The sequence below is a fragment of the Triticum aestivum genome, chromosome 3A, assembly GCF_018294505.1.
Source record: "Triticum aestivum cultivar Chinese Spring chromosome 3A, IWGSC CS RefSeq v2.1, whole genome shotgun sequence".
Taxonomy (NCBI): Eukaryota; Viridiplantae; Streptophyta; class Magnoliopsida; order Poales; family Poaceae; genus Triticum; species Triticum aestivum.
This window is the reverse complement of record NC_057800.1, coordinates 73540774-73548313: the sequence shown is the minus strand read 5'-3', so window position 1 is coordinate 73548313 and position 7540 is coordinate 73540774.

Genomic DNA, 7540 nt, shown 5'->3' with positions numbered 1-7540 from the left:
GCCTTGGCAGAAACAACGATCATATAGACCCTGCGTTAGAGCAGGGTGAACCATCGCCGGACCACAGCAACACGGAGAATCAAACCGAATAACCCGACTCTGTCAAAGATAATAGTCCGGACGACATCACACCGGACAGACACCCGGAGCAACAAAATGCCTGTCAAAGGCTTGTTGCCACCGCGGGGAGTCTAAAAAAGCAGAAGCAAAGGCTTAGGGCTGCGCAAGACACACTCAGAATCAGATGGAGTAAAGTACTCAACACAGCGGAAGTTGCTACCTGAATTCGATGAGGAGGCCTTAGATCCCCGCAACCAAAAATTAAAACGGCCATCTGGCCGGATAGACGACCTCACGGCCAACATAGAGCAGCAAACAACGCCGCACATAGGCCAATATGCGATCCACACGAGGGCCCGCATCAAAAGGACGGCGCAACCAGATCCATCTATGGATCATGCAAGCGCGCTCCAGCATACCACTACTAGAAAAAGGGCTGCTAGTGGCCCACCTATTTTTGCTACTAATGGCGCACTACTGGTGCGCCACTAGCATCACGCCATTACAAATTTTTTCTAATGGCGCACCTGTGGTGCGCCATTAGAATCTGGTATTCTAATGGCGCACCGCTGGTGCGCCATTAGTATGGCCCACGGTGCGCCATTAGTATCTGGTATACTAATGGCGCACCACATAGAAGTGCGCCATTAGTAACAATTTTTTTTTCAATTTTTTTTCAGAATTTCATTTTAGTTTTTTTCAAAAAAATTCAATTTTTTTTTCATTTTTTTTCTTAATCTCAGGTCAATATGCTTAATCTCAAGTCAAATCGCACTCCGTGGTCAAACTTCCCGAAAGGTCACCCATCCTCACACTACTCCAGCACAAGCACGCTTAACTTCAAAGTTCTATCCAACCCCAACAACAGCTCACTTCACAGGCACTTGTTGATATATCTAGCATATCAATCCTATTATACCTTGTTGATGTCTAGGACTTTGTTCATGTTCATGACTATGATGAAATTTTGAAAAATATTTCAAACTTCCCGGTCATATTACGTATCATTTTTTGAAAAAAATAAAAAAATTCAAAACCTTTTTTTTGAATTTTTTTGCCTCTAGATCTTGAAAGCCCTGTAACTTTTTTTGTGTTAGGTTTTTGGGGATTTTGAAAATGTTTAACAGGGTTCGTATGTAAATTCGGATGTAACTTTTCGAGTAGATGATTTTTCATATATAAAACTTTTTAATCCGAGTTCGTATGCAAAAATTATGCCCATTTTACAAATTTCCAGATAGATTTTGCAAATAAAGTCGAAATTTATATTTGTAAATTTTCCCAACAACTAGACCACATATCACATGGCAAACTTATTTTCTTCTATTTTTTTTTGACATTTTTATCATCTTTTTTATTTTTTTTAAACTGAAAAGGCGGTCCACGGGGGGGGGGGGTGCATTCGGTGGAAGCCAGGCAAACTAGTAATGGCGCACCGTGGGGTGGTGCGCCATTAGTAGTTAAACTAGTAATGGCGCACCACACCCATAGTGCGCCATTACTAGTTTTGAAAAAAAATATAAAAAAATTTGAATTTTTTTTTGAATTTTTTTGAAAAAAACTTAGTAATGGCGCACCAGTGGACAGTGCGCGCCATTACTAACAAATTTTTTTAATTTTTTTTACTTTTTTTTCAAAACTTCCAATGGCGCACCGTGGGTGTGGTGCGCCATTACTATGTCAACTAGTAATGGCGCACCACACCCACGGTGCGCCATTAGTAACAAATTTTGTTTTTATTTTTTTTTCAAAACTTCTAATGGCGCACCGCACACCAGGTGCGCCATTAGTAATATATTACTAATGGCATACCTGTATGTGGTGCGCCATTGCTATATTCTAATGGCGCACCACACACGTGGTGCGCCATTAGTGACCATTTCATCTATAGCCGTTTTCCTAGTAGTGTACGATGCAACACAACTAACATCCAAACAACGCGGTACACCCAGATACAGGGGTGCCACAGACCCCCTATGTTTCACCGACGAGGTACTGGACCATGAATTTCCAGAGGGATTCAAACCCGTAAACATAGAGGCATACGACGGAACAACAGACCCTGGGGTCTGGATTGAGGACTATATCCTCCATATCCATATGGCTCGAGGAGATGATCTCCACGCCATTAAGTATTTACCCCTCAAACTCAAAGGGCCAGCTCGGCACTGGCTTAAAAGCCTCCCCAAAAGCTCCATTGGCAGCTGGGAAGAGCTCGAAGACGCTTTTCGGGCAAGTTTTCAAGGGACTTATGTCCGACCACCGGATGCAGATGAATTAAGTCATATAACTCAACAGCCCGGAGAGTCAGCCCGAAAGCTTTGGAATAGGTTTCTTATTAAAAAGAACCAAATAGTCGACTGTCCCGCCGCCGAAGCCTTGGCAGCTTTTAAACACAGCGTCCGAGATGAATGGCTTGCTAGACACCTCAGCCAAGAAAAGCCGAGAACAATGGCAGCATTAACAAGCCTCATGACCCGCTTTTGCGCAGGCGAGGACAGCTGGCTAGCCCGATGCAGCACTAGCGACCCAAGTACATCCGAAATTAGAGATGGAAACGAAAAATCACAACGCAACAAGAATAATAAGCGCCGGAATAAAGAAGACAGCTGAAGAACACGGCGGTAAACACCGGATTCAGAAGCTCTCGGCCAGGTCAGCAAAAGCCGCCCTCTAAAGGCGCCAGAGATGAACTCTCCAGCCTAAACAAAATTCTGGACCAAATATGTCAGATCCATAGCACCCTCGATAAACCTGCGAATCATACCCACAGAGAATGTTGGGTCTTCAAGCAGTCCGGCAAGCTCAATGCCGAACATAAGGGGCAGGATACACCAAGCGAAGACGAGGATGAGCCTCGCAAGTAAAGGACTGGGGAACAGAAGAAATTTCCACCATAAGTCAAAACAGTAAACATGATAGACGTGATAAAGGGGAGAAATAAAGCGGCACTCCCAGATAAATATGCCCAAGGGCTTATCACCGCGGAGTTCTGCCACTGGCCGTTTCAACCGATCACCTTCGACCATCAGGATTACTCGGCTAGTATCCGACGCGCAGGATGGGCTGCCTTGGTATTAGATCCAATAATTGACGGATACCACTTCACACGAGTCCTGATGGACGGTGGCAGCAGTCTAAACCTGATATATCAGGACACAATCCGCAAAACGGGGATAGACTCAACGAAAAATTGCCACATCAATACTACCTTTAAAGGAGTAATGCCAGGCCTAGGGGCTCATTGCACAGGCTCCCTGCTACTAGAGGTTATATTCGGCTTCCCCGATAACTTCTGTAGAGAAAATTTAACCTTCCACATTGCTCCGTTCCACAGTGGCTATCAAGCACTACTTGGACGCAAAGCTTTCGCTCGCTTTAGCGCAATACTGCATTACGCTTCCCTCACGCTTAAGATGCCCGGTCCACGTGGCATCATTACAGTATATGGAAATATTGAGCGATCCCTGCGTGCCGAAGAGAATGCGGCTGCCTTGGCAGCCGCACACTAAAACGGCCTCACCAACTAAAGCATTCAATAGGTCGTCAAGACTACGGACACGGCTAGACGAGTCCGACGCAGCTATATGTAATTCATACAGGTTTGATGGCCACGCCCCTATTACAAATACAAGGGGCTCAACGCGCGTAGACAAGTGGCAACTTTTACTCATCTTGAATTGTACATGGTTTCTTTAAACCTACCTTTTTTTGCACGACAACTTTTCACCTAAGTTCCTCTCTTTTACAGATGACCATCGTGCTACACCCGTCCAGAATACGGCACAACGGAGACACATGCGCAGACGTGCAGCAGGGACCCGTTCAAAGGATTCTTTTTAGATTAAGACCCTGCGTCAAACTTTTTTACTGTCTTTTGTGGATACACATCCCTCGGATTCTCAGTACAATTGAGAAGGATGATGACGTCTTGGCATGTGGCCACGCCAGAACAATGCACGTACCTGGACACTAGGGGCTTCTTACAGAGGGCACTGTTTAGGCCCGGTTCACACCATAAAGACTGAATAACTTAGGGAGTGTTCGGTGTCGCGAGTTTGGCCTTATATGCATCAGCTCCGAATCATGTCTTTGGTCAAATGTTAGGTTTGCCCGACTCCTGTGTTTTGCTGCCTTATGTTCCGCTCTATCGGCTAAGGCGGCACCAGGAGAACTACTGCGATTGTGCCCTAGTTCATCCGGACGAGCACCTCAGTAGAGAAAGCCGAAAACTGGCTGTCATGATATAGCGCAAGACTGGTCAACCACTTGATGACCTATCGGAATCTTAGAATTCCTCCGCCTTAACGAAGGGCCGTTTCCCGGCTAGGCATGTACGCACCCCAAACTCGGGTGAGTGCGGAGCCATTAGGGGCTATATAGTAGCCCCACTGTCAAACTCCACTGTCAACCACTTGATGACCTATCGGAATCTTAGAATTCCTCCGCCTTAACGAAGGGCCGTTTCCTGGCTAGGCATGTACGCACCCCAAACTCGGGTGAGTGCGGAGCCACCAGGGGCTATATAGTAGCCCCACTGTCAAACTCCTATGGCTAAGTGAAACTGTTAAAGCATTATAGTTCGGTTGCCTAGTTTGCTGCGCCATCACCTCCTTATTAGGACCAAGACGTTGGATTAAGTGTGAATACGCGTCTTCTGCGAACACCCCCGCATTATATCTGTGGGGGCTGAAGCCAATGACTGCAATCTTTCAGGTTATACACATGTATACATAAACAGCCGCACAGGAGGCATCACAATACTTTCAGGCACAAGTATAAATACAGCCATGATAAATTCAATAAAAACATTGTTTTTACAATGGGAATACATGTCATTCAAACATAATATTATTCGAGCACTGGGCCTCTATCAAACAAGCACCCTGAAGAACTTCTTCAAACTAGTGCTCGGCAGCCACTCGGCCTATGGCCGAACCCTGCGCTGCAACAGTGGTAGCATCCATCTCCGTCCAGTATGCTTTGACACGGGCAAGGGCCATCCGCGAGCCCTCTATGCACGCCGACCTCTTCATCGCATTGATGCGCTACACCACACCAAGGAACTGCTGCACTAGGCTAAAATAGTTGTTTGGCTTTGGCCTCTCCGGCCATAGCTGATCCACGACAGACCTCATGGCGAGTCCAGACAACCTATTGAGTTCGGCCCATTCGGCTAGCTGATCAGTCAATGGAAGCGGACGCCCCGGAACGTTAAACTGCGACTAGAACAGCTTGTCCACTCCACGATCTGCTTGATCTCGGAAGTATTCGGCCGCATCGACAGCGCTCGCCTTCAAGTCCAAATATGTGTCTGCCGAACTCCACAACCGATCCAGAGGGGCATACCGCGGATCTCCGAACTTCCTTCGCAACTGTAACATCCCAAATTTTCAATTTGGAATGTTATACATTAGATCATCATTGCATATCATATTTTATTTATTTTGGTTGATCCTAGAAATTTTACGCAACTCAAGGACCCTCAGAGAGAGTTGGGGATTTCGTTATTTTCATATTTGAGTTTTCTCAAATTTTGAAAATAGGATCATTTGATTTTATTTATTTTATCTTCAATTATTTCTATTAACAAAATATGAGAGAGGGAATAAAATGACTTTCCCAAAATAAAGAAATATTGAGGATTTATTAATAAAATCAAATAAGATTTTATTTTGGTTTTATTTGCTATTTTATTTGAATTTAGGAAAAATGCGCATTTTTCAAAATTGCATTTAGGCCCCAAATAAATGTTCATCCTGTGCAGCTTGATTTTAGAAGCCGGGAAAAATTTATTTTGGGAGTTTTGGAGTCGGTTTAGTATTCATGTTGTTTTTTCTGGGTGTAACTATTTAAAAAAACGCAACCGACTTACCGGGCCGTGTCCGACCTGGACACTTGGCCCGGCCGGCTTTAAATAGCCGGGGAAGGCCCAGCCGGACCCCCCACCAAACCCTAGTTGCCAGCCCCACCGCCCTAGCCCGCCGCCCGCCGCGCCACCCGCCGTCACCGCCGCTGCCGCCGGAGCCGCCGCCCACCGGATCCACCGCTGTCGGAGGTTGACCTCGCCGCCACCGTTTTTTTTTGAAAAACCGATCGGTTTTCCGTCGATTTCGTTTAGTTTTTTTTAGTTCATTTTTTGTAGATCAGTTTTTTTCCGGTTTGTTTAATTAGCAAACGTTCGCCTGTTCGTTCGTTTTAACGGACATGTTCATCGTTTAGATGCAGTTAACGAATGTCCATTCGTTAAGCTATTCGTCATTTTTCTTTTCTCGGATTAAATCCGCGATTTTTCTGATCGTTATTCCTGATCTGATTTTCGTTCTAGTATAACTTTTCGCTCGTTTATCGGAATCAGGCGATTCAAGCGCCTGGAGTTTCGTCTCGAAACCCTTTCTATTTAACCAACTCAAACAAGTTTTTGCCACTGTAAAAATTTTCCCTAGATCCATAATAGTAAACGAAGCTTGTTTCTTTTGCAGTTTGTCTTTCGTTGCTTCGTTCGATTTGATTCTTTTTGCCAACCGGAGTTCTTAAGTTGAACTTTCTGGTTAGATCTCTTATTTGAGTTTTACCTGTGCATTAGTCGAGTACTTATTGTATGTTTGTTTGTTTGCGATAGAGTACCCGGGGTGCGCCGCTTGCTACTTCGAATCGCTAGGTTTCCCGGATCATCAACAAGGCAAGTAACACTTTGATCATACCTCCTACTACCCGGTTTTATTGCATTAGATCAATCCTCACACATTGCATAATTAGGGTCTAATTAAATTGTGGGTTTGGGAAGTAGTTGAGGTAGTACCTATTACCTGTTATTATCAAACCTTTGGGAGTTACTTCTACGTTTGCTTTTTATGCCATTCTATGCTAGTAGACGTGGATTGGGTGAGTGAAATCCATGACAGATGTGAGATTGTTAAATTAAAGGTTTATCTAAGGTGGCAACTTAAGTACACCTCTAGGTGGATTGAGGCACCTAGGTATTCCAGCGATTGCCTGTTTTCTTTTGGACCGCCACCCAGGCTCGAAGGGATCATGAGATTATTCATGCTAGAAACTTCCGTGTGCAGCCACAAGCTACTATGGGCTCTAGCATAGTTGAGTAAGTCGTGTGAACTCTTACAGTGGTAGACTAGCAGATGTAGGGGAAAGTAGGTGTAACGGTCTACCCGATCGTAAGGTGCTAACGCTTTTGAAAGACTATGTCTTGGTCATCCATTTCTCAAACACCATGTAGTGCGAGAATCCCAACGGAGGAGATTGAGTCTTGTGGGGAAAAGTGCGCAAACCTCTGCAAAGGGTATAAACTAATCATGGTTAGCCGTGTCCCCGGTTATGGACATCTTGAGTATCTAGTACCTGGATTATCATGTGAATCTCATCATGTTACTCTAAAATTAATTTTGTTGGGTTCTGTTTAATGATGATGTTTAATTGGGATTGAGAATGCTGTCAACCATTCTCAATGTTTAACAACTAC